At 37.1% G+C, this 15778-nt stretch overlaps 1 protein-coding gene across 1 annotated transcript in view; it reads left to right on the top strand.

Moving 5' to 3' along the window:
• The first annotated feature begins 472 nt into the window (after positions 1-472).
• LOC139712685 (uncharacterized) overlaps positions 473-15778 on the top strand; it is a 66362-nt gene continuing 51056 nt past the window's right edge. Inside the window, exon 1 of the mRNA XM_071624484.1 lies at positions 473-601. The gene's annotated coding sequence lies outside the window, so the exon portion shown is untranslated. The remainder of the gene's footprint in view (positions 602-15778) is intronic.

Raw genomic sequence — 15778 nt, 5'->3', positions numbered from 1 at the left:
CAACAACCATATGTTTTGCGCTTTCTCTTCTTATCCGCAGTGTTTCATAAACACATTGATGACTTTAAACAAACCCCAGTTTAAAGTGTCTGTGCGGAAAGAATGTGGTATTGTACTGTCATTCTTTTTTTTTAGTCCGCTTTTTACATTGCTCTCATTTTCATCTTTTTCATTTACGCACTGTGCCACGGAAGCCATGTTTTGCTCCCGCCCCCTAAATATGCGCTGGATATAATCGGCTTTATTGGTCGCTCGCAGATGCTCGGTGATTGGCGCCCAGTCCCAACGTGTTTCCCGCTCTCCTCGTCACATTCTACGAGTATATATAAACCACCAATTCGCTCTAGAGTGCGCGATAGGTCTTATTGCACTGTGACGCTATTTGAAAGACGAGCATAGTGAGAGAATAAACAGATAAAGAGATAAGCGAATAGTACTTCAAACAACTTACAGACTGCTGGTGGAGGGTAGACTTTTTCCCCCGGTTGGTGTTTCTATATTTGCCTGCGGTGTCTTGAGTCAAAGTAAAAGTGCAGATCGGTGAAAGGAAGAATCTTCAAGAGGGAATTTGCCGACGACATCGTCTTCTTCCGCACACCAGGTTAGTGTATTCTGCTTCTGTTTTTTTTTTTCCAGTCATCAAAAAGTTTGATTGTTGTTGTTTTTTAGCAAATCTGCACTTTTAGTAGCCAGTGAACATTTAAACTACCCTGTATTTGATCTTGCTGAGTTTCTAACCGATATTGTTGTTGTAGTCGCATAACATCTCGTCAACTAGAGCAAGTATTCAATAAAAGTGAATATAACATTAGACATGGGACAAGGTGCACACATTGCATGTTATAGTAAAGTAAAACTTGGCTTGAAGTACGAAGTTTCATAAAGGTAGGTGGTAGAAACCTACCGCTTAACTTAGTGAATATGTCAAGAAGTGTGGGATGCACGACTCTCGGCGTCGCTGTGGATAATTTCGCTGCATCGTTGATCTGATGCATTTGCATATCTTAGGCTGTGCAATTCGAGAAGCTGGAAGAAGAGAAGAGACATTGCTTATCTCTAATCTTCTTTTTGATTTAAGCAAGCTCAAATGACTCCTTCTGGATAAGATAAATAAATTCTTGATAAAGATAATAGCAGGTGCTACACATTTTAAAGTGAGATGTGCTCTCTATTTTCAATGGATTTAGTGTAAGGAGTCTTCAAGAGCTGATCAGGGATTATACGTTGGTCAATTCATAATGGACAGTGATTTATCATCGTCATTATTCAGGGCAGGAGACCATTTGCATTCTTATTATCATCATGGTGCTAGTGGCGTTAGTGAATATTATGTGGGGGAAGGAGTGGGGCTAGGGGTGCGGGACTGCCGAGCAGGAGCACATTCATTGAAGCCTTTACGAGTATATTCTGAACATTTTCAAAGACGCACATCTATACTAGCAACACAGAGTGACTTCTATCTGGGAAATCTACGATTTCAGCTGTCTTCAGGCAAAATGCTCAATCCAGAGGACATTCACATGAAACACAAGAAGGACGCTTCACTTCTTGTCATTATAAAACCGCACTAAGTTGAAACAAAACAAGATTAAATTATCTTCATTCTAGCCTCATTTGCAATCAGCGAACAGACTGTGGTTTAAAAAATGGAGGCCCACTAGAAATCGTGCATCTTTATAAAAACAATAGCATTGTCGCGATTGCAGAGATTGTTATGCCTTGAAGATATGTACATGCTATGGCCCCACAACTTCAGCAATGTTTTGGTAATGTTATTTTTTTCTCTCTCCTTGTCTATCTCACTTTCTCTCTTTAGATCAAATATATAGCTATTCGCATACATGAATTTCTAGGCGCCTATATGTCTACGTCTATACACCCGTTTGCATAACAACATTATCTACAAGCATAGAAGTATAATATCAAAACTACGATAGGGAATAATGTAATCCGAAATCGTTATATATATATATATATATATATATATATATATACATTTTGTCAATTGATATTCTCCTTCAGGAAAGCCAGTTACGCTGTTGCTCTTCCCTTTAATAAACGTATATAGGTTGATAGAAAAACAGATAAAGATATCAATGATTTTACGAAAGACAATACTTTTTTTTATCCTCTACCACACATGCACAACATATTTGTATATATATATATATATATTTATATATATATATATATATATATATATATATATATATATATACATGTTTATGTAGTCTGTTTGAATTGGTGTTCCGTTTGTTTTATTTTGTTCATGAAAGCAACACAACATTGCAATGGTACTTCTATTTAGTTCTCCTGCGGAAAAAAATAGTGATTAGCGGATGTATCGCTGATAGGGGATATGTCACTACAGATCATCTCAGACAATGCACTCTCACACACTTGCTACCAAAGAAAACGACAAAGTCATTTGAACATCCAGTAAGTATGAAGAGGTTTAAGATTCGACCCAGTGCTAGCAGACAGTTAAGATTTATGAACGGTTAAACACATTTAAAATTCAATACCCACCTGATTTGAAAACCAAAGGAGCTATCGGAAAAGTGACATGCAGGGGTGTCTATAAGCCCCATCCAGCAACTACTCTTTAGCGTTTGATGCTCTATACATCATTGTAATAAGAATATTTCAGTGAAGATAGAAACACACGAAACTTTATCTCGGAGTGTTTCAAAAAACTTTCTTTCACCACGATGTTAAAAAAAAAATACAAATTTAAAGTGTTTTTTCCATGCTGGCGAAAAACAGACAAAGAAACAAGAGGACGAAACTGTTTAATTGCTCCAACTTGATTCTATGAAATCTAATCTTTCTGTAACAAGAACAGTCTACGCTGTTTCACTTGAGAAAGCTTCCCATTTCTGTTTTTGTTCTTTGGCAATTATTCTTTTACACGTTAATTTCCTTGTGGTTTAGCCAATTCTTCCCACAAGGAACGTTATTTTTCTCTGTTATCTTTTTTTTTTTGTGTGCATGCAACGTAATTCACAGGATCTGGGGGCGAGTAAAAACGTGTGTTGTGTTTGTATCGCTACTTTCTCTGGTTTCGCATTTCTCTCCACTTACACGTTTATTAATCAACAAACAGAATTTCACAAAATCTCACTTTTCAACGACATAAAAGACTTTTTACCTAGAATCTAAAGAAGGAGAAGAAGAAGAACGCTTCGGATAAAACAAACGCCTTGATATATTTCAATGATTTTGTCATATGTTTATATGACAAAATGAAGGAACCAAATCAAATCAACAAAATGATCATTCACATTTCCTGAATATTGCTTTTCTGGTCTGACATCACAATGTCATTTGATATATCATGAGGTTGTCAAACGCAATTGATCATTCTTTTTTCTAAGTCATAACTCACAAATGTATTTGTCATTTTTATGTGGAAACTTTCAAGGATGCACTTGACTATTAACTGTGCATTCGTGAAACCCAAATAGATGTCTAGGGACAGTTCCTTCCTTTTTTAACAACTAAATAGAAATTTTGATCTAATCTTTCTCGCTTGAATACATAGTTTTCCCGATATTTGACTTTTCAGATAGTACTAGACATAAAACTCGAATTGTGGAAAAGGCAGCTGGAGAATACTGCAGCCAAAACTTGATATCTGGTTCGTGTCCGCTAGTAGCAGTTGTAGTGCCCCTGTCCTTCGGATGCGACTTTTTTGTTGCCTGCTATTAATCACTTTGACTTGCCGCCAAAATTGTCACGTACAAGACTCAACTTAAACAAAACAAGTCAAGACAAAGCATACGACGGCGACTAACTAATTGAAAAGCAAATTGTATAAGATTTGGATCTCTTACTTGTAACTGGAGAAACATTTTTTTGCAGGAAAGTATTACAGCTCCCAGCACCATTATGTGAGTTATCATTTTCTAATATCAAGAAATTATCTTCTCGACGAAAACCTTTGTAGACACTGCAGCAAGTATTTTCGTCATGAAACGTGAAAGAATTTGAAGTGTAAAATATAACCATTTCTCTACCGGAAGATGGAGTTGACATTTGTGAAATGTATGTCATATATTATAGAATGTTATATAAATACAGTCGATTTAAGACATGATCACTGTTAGGGCGTGACATAATAAGGTGTAAAAATGCTTGACACCGTACGTATAAAACTCCTAAAATCTTAAAATTTTACGATGAACTTTGAATGAGAAAGAGTCAACCAGATTAACACATAGAGAAACTCAGACACACATTTACAATGAGAAATAATAGAATCCAATTTTCTTTGCTCATTTTTCCACTAAGAAATAATTATCATACATTAACGGAAGACTGATGATTTCCGAAAAGAGATATTTTGTTAGACGTCATTATTTCATTCCATTTTTTTCACACTCTTATTAGATTTTAACAATAGTACTGCACATTTACAAAAAAAAACAATAACAAGTTCATGGAAACTAACGTCACAACCGCACCTCTATACACAACTCTCTTTTAAGTAAGACGGTAAGGATGTTGTTTGTTTCGATTATATCCGTAGATAAGAATATCTAGGAACTGAGAGCACATTCACAGCCAACCGGCTTTTTTGCAAACACGATTATAGGTGTGCCGGCAATATCTGATCTTATCTTGAGGTTTCAGTCGGTGAATCGCTTTAAAGGGGAAATCCAGTCCGAATTCAAAGGGGGCAATCAGTCCAAATATAAGTTAGTCTGATAAGAAAGACTGAAATATTACGAGATCAAAGGTAAAATTCGGGTGAAAAATAAAGAATTTATGACATTTCTATTTTTTTTCGAACATTTTCTAATTTTCAGGAAACAGATCTTAAACGGTCACTATATGAATGTGCAAATGGAAAAGTGAGCATATCATCCCATCACAACTTGCCATATATTATATATTGTACATAAAATTTCGAAATTTCCAGTTTTTCATTCAAATGCAATTATGCCCGAGGCTCAAATCCTGGTATATCTAACTGATCACTATTTTGAAGTTATTCAGCCAGGAATAACATCATGTTTCAGACTTCACTGACAGAAACATTGAATTTTTTTTTTCTACACCCTCAGTGGAAAATTGAGAGGGTATGACATGGTGAGATCACTCATTTGCATATTGATATCCACTGTACAAGAAATGTTTTGTAGAAATTAGCAAAACTTCAAAATGTCATAACTTCCTTATTTCTCATCCGATTTCAGTCAAATTTTTACCGTTTAATCGATATTTCTCTTTTTTATCAGAAAAACTTAAATTTGGACTGGATATCCCCTTTAACTGAAACTGTCAGCTACTTTGCAATTCGTGTCATTCCCTTTTTTTGGGTGTGTATGAGTGTATGTGCTATGTGTGAGTATGCTCGCGTGCAGAAGAAATCATAGAATACTCAGTCAAAAAAAAAACCAACAACAACTGTGAACATATGTTAAGGTATGATAGCAAAGTAGAAATAATATGTTTCCTTTTTTTCAATGGGCATTTGAATTCAACTCGGAAAATGAGTTACTCGCAGATGGGAAAAAAAATCATTTTCTCTACGCTCATTTTACGTCGACGGCCTTTTAACAATGTGGTGTTGTTTGTCTGGAGTAGGAAGTGAATACTCTATTTCTTTCTTAGGATGTATAATTGTGGTATTTGTATTTCCTTTTCGCTGTTGGTTTTTTTTTTCTGTGCCTGAATGCATCCTAGTTTCGTCGCATGAAGACTTCATCGAATAGAGTGAACTCTTAGCATGTAAGCAGTAGTACTTTGCAAAGTTGACACCATAACTACCCCGGACACGTGTCAAAGATTTTGATTCACAGCTTCCGGAAAGTCATCTCAAACAAAAGAAGAAAACCCTCGAACAAAATCGACGTGTTCGTTTCTCTTGGATGGTGATGGTGATGATAATGCAAAACCTCTCGCGGCCAGTAGACAACCTTCGCGTTCATGATGGTAATGGTTATGTCAATCAAGTGGTTAGGAGTCGTTAAGCCTACCGTCGTTTTTCATTCCTTTCCGGTTTGTTATCTTAGAAGAACGATGAGAACAAAAGAAGATGAAGAAAAAAAAAACTATGCCAGAAAGCTTCATGGAAAAGTTGGCCGAAAACCTCTTACACGGTTGCCAATCGCGTTTTTTTTTTTTTTTGGATAATCGTGATGTTTTCGATGTGTTGTGGTGACGATGTAGGATTCATTGATCATTATAAGCAAAAAAGAAAGAAAAGAAAAGAAAGAAAGCCACAGGTACGTAAATGATGTGCATGAGAGAAGGAATGGGTAAAACGTCCACAAGTCCTTATTAAAACATTGAAGGAAAAATTGTATATCATTTATATCGTTCAAAGGAATGAAAAATGATAGTGAAGAGATTACTGTTACGATTTTGCATGGTGACTTACTAAAAAGGGATATAGCCCTTTTTTTCTATAAAGATCTGCAATTTTTCCATAGTCAAAGAGAAATATATACATGTAAAGTAAACTATTACCAATGTGTGCTGTATGTAATGAGATTCAATATGAATCTAAAAAGCCAACAACGAACGCACATTCAATATGAATCTAAGAAACCAACAACGAACGCGCTTTCAAACTTTTTTTTCGGCACTTTGGAGTTGCCAGTAAATATGTAGAGACTTTTAGTTTGAAAATAAGTGTCACTTTTCTTTAATGCAGGTCTTTTGACTAGTACTAAGCTGCAATATCCTGCTACAGCGTATGATTCACAAATATTAAATTAGAATGATAATTGTTTGAATGGGGGAATTTTTGACATCTGACAGGTAAGAATCTTGGATTTCATCCAGATTTCAATCCCATTTCAAACAAATCCCATTTCAACGACAGACATTGTTAGTAACTCAGCTTGTCTAAAAATGTTCAAAATACTAAATGAAACCTATTTTATGCGTTCTATAGTATAGCAATATTCCCTTAAAGGGGAAGGCTAGTAACTGATCAGTGGGAATCAGTGGAAATGCTGGGAGATGATTGTTCCAATCCTTATGGGATTCATTCAAGAGTTCATTGTATATCTATTGTTGTGTGAAAATGATTTGCTTCAGAACTGTATCATATTCAAGTAATGTGCAGATTAATGCTCCGTCACTGACCAGGGACGCTAACCTGGAAGCATTAAACTGCACATTACTTGAATATGAGACCATTCTGAAGCAAATCATTTTCACACAACAATAGATATACAATGAACTCTTGAATGAATCCCATAAGGATTGGAACAATCATCTCCCAGCATTTCCATTGATTCCCACTGATCAGTTACTAGCCTTCCCCTTTAAGACAAAACGTGAAAAAAAAAAAAACGTGCACTCTGCAGAAAACCAGTTTACATGTATCATCAGTGGCAAATCCAGAGGACTGACCATGATATAGAGACTGGCATATAGCGCACAGACTGACCGTAACCTACCCGCGAAGAGAGCAACTGGAATTAGGACAAAACCATTTCGTCAGTATCCGGGACAATCCACGAAACTTAAACGGTCTGATTTGCCCTAAATGTGGCTGAAGTAACTTCCTGTAGGAGAAAAAAAAAGTGAAGTGAAAAGAGCAGACTTATCCATTTCATCTTTTTTTTTTTTCCACTGGTGGTGGTGGCCCATATTGTCGTTTTCTGAGTAGGTCAATGTAGAAGTGCTTGAATGATAAGGGGCCTTTAGTCACTTGATCGGCACAATATTGAATGCGTGGGTAAAAATCTGAATCTGAACAACCATTTTCCTTAACAGCTTCTAGGGCCATAAGGTCTCCATGTCTCAATTGTTATCGAGAAAGCCAGATGACTACTACGCTTCAAGTGATTGCGTTTCCTTTTTCTATGGAATGTTTTTTTTTTCTGAAATATATATATCTTATACTGCACTCCTTAAATAAGGAGAAAAGATTTTGAAGATATTGTTAAGATTATCACATTATGTTTCGATTTTTCTTTCTTTCTATGTAGTGTTACTCTTAAATATCTTAAATTGATAGAAATTGATATGATTTTTGTTTCATATACTCAATAGCTAGAAATAAATAGATATTTATTTCATGTATAAGAATATCATGCTTGTACCAATTGTTGATAAAATGTTACCGACACTGCAAAACTTTGCACTTTCACTTTGCAATACTACAAAATCGTATATGTGACCGTGCATCACAAAACCAACAAAAAGTTGCACATCCAGTTGATTTTACATGAGGACTCAGAGTCGGTGAAATGGGTCAACCAAGTCAATCTTGAGTTTTTCATGATTTCTGAGTGAACTATTCTTCTTTTACATTATCTTTCAGAATCTGCCCTTAACTAAAAATCCTTGTCTGGCGACTTTTTGTTGGTTTTGTAATGCAAAGTCACATATACTTCAATCATGTCAGTAAGCGTCTATATGACATAATTGATTATGTAGGTAAACTTTTTTGTAAGTTGGGTTGGCATATGTCACCCGTATTTCAGTTCTTTAGTATTCTCGATCTCGTTCTTTCTTGATAAACAAATATAACAGTAGACTTGCATGGGCCCATGATAAACTTTACACAGTACAATTCGCACTCTAGCCGTATTTGTTAGTTTCTCTTTCTATGTACACTGCAATCGGGTTTTTTCCGTGATTTTTTTTCAACACTTTTTAGTTCTGCAAGGTTATGACCTATCATAATTGGTCAGGAGAATATTACTTAGTTTAGAACTACTTGCCAGCTTGTGATTTATATAAAGAAACCCTATTTCCTTGTACTTTCCATGAATTAACTTTTATTGCTAAATACGTACACACATATACACTGCAAACAATGTCAAAACTAGAAATACTTCAACTTTATTAGGAAATGTAGTTTGTTTCAAGTACCGTCACTGAAAGAAAATGGACGCTTTAATGAATAAGATCTTACGCCTGAGTGGGATCACATTAGTGGCATACCACAGTTCTCTTAGGGGCGTCACGTGCGATCCGCTCTCATGTTCAGGGGAAAATCAATCGAGACGTTTTTTCACTTACCCCACAAGAAAGCACCGGAGAGTGTCATTGGGTATCCACACCTCAAATTTTGACAATTCCATTTCCTTGCACTAACGTCAACAAGATTCCAAAGTCGAGTCGTATCACATCCATTAGACGCAAAGCCTTTTTTAACTTTCCATTTTCACCCCCCTCCCCCTTAGCCTGTCTAGACTGTAGTGCGAAATGCTTTCACAGATGTAATGCAATACTCACGCCTAATGATGTATACTGGGGATAATCCAGATTTACATTTTCCGGAGGAAGTTGTAGAAGAAGGGGGGGGGGGGGATAAAGAAGCGACACATGTATCTTTTAGGAACAATCCCATTTACATCTTTGTATCAAAACACATCCTGTGTAAATCTGTCACTTGGTGCATAGCAAATGGCGCCAGCAAAAGTAGGGCAAGGTCGATGAACCCTGTAATAGCCATGGACGGGACATTGAGGAAGGTTCAAAATCCCACGATTTAAACTTGAAATTAGTCGTAACAAAAGTTCAAAAGTCTGTTCATGAATCAAGAAAAAACAAGGGATATTCAGCCCATGAATCTTCCCAGCCAACACTGATGTTGTCTGCTTTCTTTTCATCACGTCTCGGTTTGTCCTCAACGATAACGTAATATGAGTGTAATATGAATTTGTGATTATGTACATACATTTTCTTTTTTAGTAGTATTGTATAAGCCTACAACCGTACACTATCCCCGTGACACTTTCACATAGGCGCAAATTTTGTTCTTTTGACAATCACATGCACATCATTTCAAGCGTCTTCAATATCACACTTTATGCATGCACACGTATTCTCATATTAAGATTCAATGATAGAGCGATTCCACCAAAACCTGATCCCCAACACTAACCTGCAGGAAACATATTAATTCAGTCGCATTGTTCGCTATTCCCTTCGGTATAGTGATGTAAACTGAGCAGACATTCTGTTCCCGATGACTATAATCCGTTTTGTATTCTAACCTCTAACTTACATGATTTCGATACAATCAGGCTTAATCGCATAGTCTTTGTATCATTTTGTGTCGTCCAACATATTTTCCTGCTTTGTATTCCCTTTTTATCATGATTATACATAAAATGTTTTTACCGTACTTATAAATAACACAAGATGCAAAAGGCAAAGTAATTAAACGGCTACTGAGAGGTCAGAAATATGGATTTCTATAAGGAGAGTCAAAGATTAGTTGTCAAATTGAAATAACTTGGCTCCAAGGCATAGATTCCTTCCTAATCACAAAATTGGTTAGCAGACATCTGTCTTGCTTCAGCCTAGAGATGTGCGATGTACGAGGCTGATGCATTTAGCAATATATTGTTTTTATCATACGTAAACAATTGGGGGCAATGAGGGGGGGGGGGACCGTTATTCATCTTTCCACGGTAGAACGTTACTAAGATATTCTTCTGGTTTGGCTCAATTGTCAGTTGGCTTTTTTCTGATTTTCACATCTATACCGGGTGTCCCAAAAAAAGCGGAACGGTGGATTTTCAGTATCTTGCGGTCTAAAAGTTATATATCTTTTGACATCATTAGAAAGAGCATCTTCCGCAGAAGACTATGATACCAAAATCATCAAATTTGGTTCAGTACTTTTTATTCTACGCCAATTTCTGAAAATGCAGTCATTGCCAAATTTCGCCGGATTTTTGCGACTTATGAGATAATAATTAAAGTGCACTACGCGATCCATACGGTGAATATTGTGTAAGCTTGGTGATCCGTGTCAACAAAAGATACAGCTTTCACATTGGGAAACCCGTGTGTGTGTGTCTGTGTGTGTGTGTGTGTGTGTGTGTGTGTGTGCGCTCCCAATATGAAAGCGTTATCTTTTGTTGACATGGATCAACGAGCTTACACAATTCACCGTATGGAACGCGTGTCGCACCCAAATTATTATCTCATAAGTTGCAAAAAATTGAAAATGACTGCATTTACAAAAATTGGCGTAGAATAAAAAGTGCTGAACCAAATTTAATGATTTTGGTATCATGGTCTTCTGCGGAAGATGCTCTTTCTAATAATGTCAACAAAATGTATCACTTTTAGAACGCAAGGTACTGAAAATCCACGTTCCGCTTTTTTTGGGACACCCGGTATAAATCATATCTCTAATGATTAATGGCGTCGAGAGTGAGGGTTAAAGATGCACCTATGCACGATTGGTCCGCGTGGCGCCACAGAGACATTCTTGGCAGGGGAAAACGATTGTCAGAGTGTACGATCATTACCAAACTTTTCCACCAGTGAGCTCATCATCCAAACAGGTGTAAAAGACTTATTCCAGCATTTCGATTACCCTTCATTTATCGCCACTTGGCAAAGACATGCCCCACAGGTACTGACATTCATTTGCCGCGGGGGCACAGCTCATACATCAAAACTGCATCGTAAGCTCCTCTCGGATGATGGCTCCTCTCGGATGATGAATCCCATTATGGTGCTTGCTATTGTAGAGGGTGAGATCTTGCTGAATTTGAGAGTCAAGGTGTCCGGAAATAATCAAAAAGATTACCCTCCGAATGCCTACCATCAGGATATGAATCCTGCATGTTTCGTCCTCATTAGATAATTATATGATTGACACGGATGGCTGAGCGCGAGACTATTATATTAATTTCATGTGATGCTGCAGTTTCAGTGTATCCCCTTCTCTCTCTCTCTCTCTCTCTCTCTCTCTCTCTCTCTCTCTCTTTATACGTGAAATTTTAGTAGCGTTGCGTAGCGTTAGTAGCGTCGATATCGTCAGTTTGACGAATCAATTAGCAAATTCAAGGTCCGCTTGTATTAGACGTATACATGGACGCGTGAGTAGATCTGTACGTATTTCTAGAAAGATAAGTGATACAAATCTTCCGAAAACCATGTCCCTGATCTTTTCACTCTAGCTATGTAATTGTATACATACATACATGTATATGCACATATATATATATATATATATATATATATATATGTATATATATATATATATATATATGTATATATATATATATATATATATATATATATATATATCATATACTGTCAAAGTTGTCGCTTACGCCTACTGTTGTTCAAATACTGATGTTTTCATCGTGGCATACACAACAACAAACACAAATGCAAACTGTACATCTATAATCATGAGAGGTGATCAAGATATACTGTAGTAGTGGGTGCTGTTGTGTACTAGAATTATGTATTTTGCATGCATCTTTAACGTTCCATGTTTTACATGCTTCAGAATGTTCCTTTCTACCCAAAGTGGCGTACACCGTCTGCCAGAGCTATTCCATCTCATTACATAAGTAATTATCTTATTACAATAAGCGTGTACCTCTAATGCGCCATCTCCACTTGTTATGGTGACGAAGGGAAGAGCGATAAATCATCAACATTCTACTCGAGAGGGAAAACAAAAGAAGTTGTACAGATAGAAAGAAAAATAGGTAATATATAGCTAGAGAGAGAGAGAGAGAGAGAAAGAGAGGGAGAGAACACTTATAGTCTTTATACTCAGAGAGATTATTGAAAAAGCATTGCTTTCACGAGGACCTGTGAAGATTCAACAGACTAAATATTTGGATTTTTCATTTAAAAAATCAAAGGACTTGCGCAATCGAAACCCCTATCCCTTAAAGGAGAAATCCAGTCCAAATATAAGTAGTCTGGAGATGGGAGATCTTGAGATGAGGTATTTGGTGCAAAGTTAAAAGTAAGCAACTAAAACTGGAATGCAGGTCAAAATTTAAAATGGAATGTAAAATTACCAGACTTCAAGGAGACCTCCGGATGATTTTCAGACTTTCAATTAGTTATACCGAGTGCAGTGTTTCAGAAATTATAGTGATTGGGATGAGGAATAGGAATGTTTTCAAAATTCATAACAAATTACAATGAACAAGGATGATGACATGGCAGCCTCACCATAAGAATACATGAGTTGGGGCTCAAGGAGGCAGAACAAAAGAAGAAGGCATACATAGATTCTACAACCGTGGACTTGTTAAGCAAGCGGTGTTGTAATGGAATTACACTTCTACGTTTCTGAAATATGCGAGGTTCCTATGTCATCAGCACTGTTCAGTGTACTTTGTATAAGATTTTTCAGAGTATTGGTTTTTCCACTCAAGGACCACAATAAATTCCACAAATCTATACATGGAACTGTCGATTTATGTACTACCTGATGTGAAATTATGAAAATCGTCTGGAATACCCTTTTAATCCGTGAAGGAATATCTATCAGTATCTCGTAAGTGCAAAAATTCGATGTGTGTTGTAATTTTAAACCTTGTGAGATGTGAGTCTGAAAGCTTTCCAACAGATCTGATGGCGGAAACCTTGTAAAAAACAGAAAGTATTGGCATTATCTCTTTTGTTCAATTTCACTGGAATGGAAAATAGAGCTTCATGACATCTAAATTCGACAAACCCGCCGCGAAGTTTGCGAACTGATATATTATCATGGTTGATTTCATCTTTCCATTTCCGGAATATATGGCCATTTACCCCGGGTATAGCATAGTGGGCGTTAGTATTGCTCTTCTTAAGGGTTCTACCACTGCAGGACATTACCCCTGCATCAGCATTGGAGGACATTTTGCCTCCTTTATCAAAAGGATGGGGCGGGGGAGGTTCTTCTTCTTCTTCTTCTTCTTCATCATCATTTTCTTCTCCTCTTCCTCCTCCTCCTCCTTCTGCTTTGTTTCTTCTTTTTCTTTTTCTCCTTCCTTTTCTTCTTCTCCTCCTCCTCCTCTTGCGCCCCTCCTCCTACTCCTCCTCCTTCTCCTTTTCCTGGTTGAAACCATAATCTGACTTTTGCTAATCACCTGAAGATAACCACGAGAAGTCGACATCATCGTCCGTTGTTCGTAACTGTGAACAATGAACCGTGGAAGTCCCGTTTGGGAGCCCATATGGGGGGCATTTTCTACCACCATACTTTTTAAGAGAAAGAACATCAATGTGTTGAAGACGGTAACACTTGGAGGAATTGTCAAAGAGTACAATTCGGGGAAAATTAAGGCGAGGCAAGAATAATGGATGTCAAGATATAAAAAAAAAAGAAGACACGAAAGGAATGGACAAGATGTGATTTTATACCGCTATAACAGTGTCGACACCAAAAATTCTAAGATGATGTTTGAAGCAAATAATCTATGCGCGTTCAACCACTTATCCGATCTTTAATATATTTCCCCGACAGTAATGGACATCGGAGTCCACAAGCTTGCTTCTTGCATTCTTTTTTTTTTCTCCTATCTTTGAAAGGTAAGAAAATAAAGACATAGGCAAGGGAAGAAAAAACACCATACAGTACGAAGCATGACAGCTTCTTGATTATTCCATTCGGAAATGTAAAAGAAATATTTTCTCTTACATCGCCCCGAATGAAGGCACTCGAAACCTGGCGTGTGACGGTTGAACCCTCCGGCCATCAGAAACCTATTAGATTTGCACTCCGGGCGTCCAGATATTTTAGCTCCTCCCCGGAGATGCGGAGCTTAACATCCCTGCCTTAATACTTTTCCGGACAGATCAAGCCCGATTCAATTATTTGTCACGTTGTAGACCTCTCCCAGGTTTGGTAGATGAGGTGTGAGGTGCTGAGCATATTAACTACAGCAGTCAGGGATATCGCCGCTTCTTTTCGAACTGTCGTGGGGTGGCTACATTACCCCTCCCCCTCCGAAACAAACAAAAAAATATATATACATAAGAGGTCTGATGGGATGTTTGCAGTATGTATGGAGGGACATTTCGAAATCTGTCTCATATATGTGTGTCTAAATATTGATTGTGCAAGTTGGGCACACAGAAAATAAGCAATTAGCCTAATGTTACTAAAAAAGCAGAGCAGACAAGGAATATCAGGTATCATAAGGACAAGGACTATCATAGTGAAATAATGTGCACATAAACAAGCTAACGAACACGTCTGAGGTTATAAAAGAACAAGAAGAGTTATAAAACACAATACAATCCATGGGCTCGTAGAGGAGCAACGCTTTCTGTTATCAGTGTGATTATAATAATATGTCAGTGAGCTATTAAGGTACTAGAGGTGAGAGAAAAGAACCAACACATAAAATCGTGTTATCAGCCAAAAGCCCCCGGGATCAACACTCTACCTATAGACTTGACCGGAGTTGTGGAGGAGGGGTAGGCAAAATTAGCTGATCAAATACGTTAAGTTTGCCTGCATAACATTCTGGCTGGCAAGAAACTCTCACCGGGATAGAGCGCAAGATCGTTCGGAGTTAGTTCCAACTCCTGTCTATTATCCTCTGATTTGCTGGAGGTGAACAAAATCGAGGGTAAAGACGTGCACACAATGAGAACTTCCCCCGAGTTCGTAGATTTCTAGTTTTAGATGTTGCAAAGTAACAGATGTCAAAAGAATAGTGTCGTCATTATTCACTTAAAATGAACCATTCCATTTCAAAAAATTATGTCACTTTTGTAATAGAATGTGCCTCTCTTAGAACATACGTAGGAGTTGCAAATTGTGTACTGCCATCATTTATGTTTCTTTCATCTTGTTTATTACCTCAACTACCTCTGTAAGTTATCATTGTTATAATCATTATCATTACAAATCCTCCGTTGTCAGTTTCTTGCCATTTGTTATCATTACCACCATTGTTGCTATGAGCATTGTTGTTGTAAAATATAATAATATATTAATACGTGGGATAGGCAAATAACATCATTTTTTGATGAGTAAGTTTGTTGCGGTGGCATACAGCATTACTTATTTATTCAGTGTTATGCATTAACAACT

Source organism: Diadema antillarum, unplaced genomic scaffold, assembly GCF_040938485.1.
Source record: "Diadema antillarum isolate AM-2024a unplaced genomic scaffold, OU_Dant_1.0 seq00001842_RagTag, whole genome shotgun sequence".
Taxonomy (NCBI): Eukaryota; Metazoa; Echinodermata; class Echinoidea; order Diadematoida; family Diadematidae; genus Diadema; species Diadema antillarum.
The sequence above is the reverse complement of the archived record's forward strand: the minus strand, read 5'-3'. Positions and strand labels throughout refer to the sequence as shown.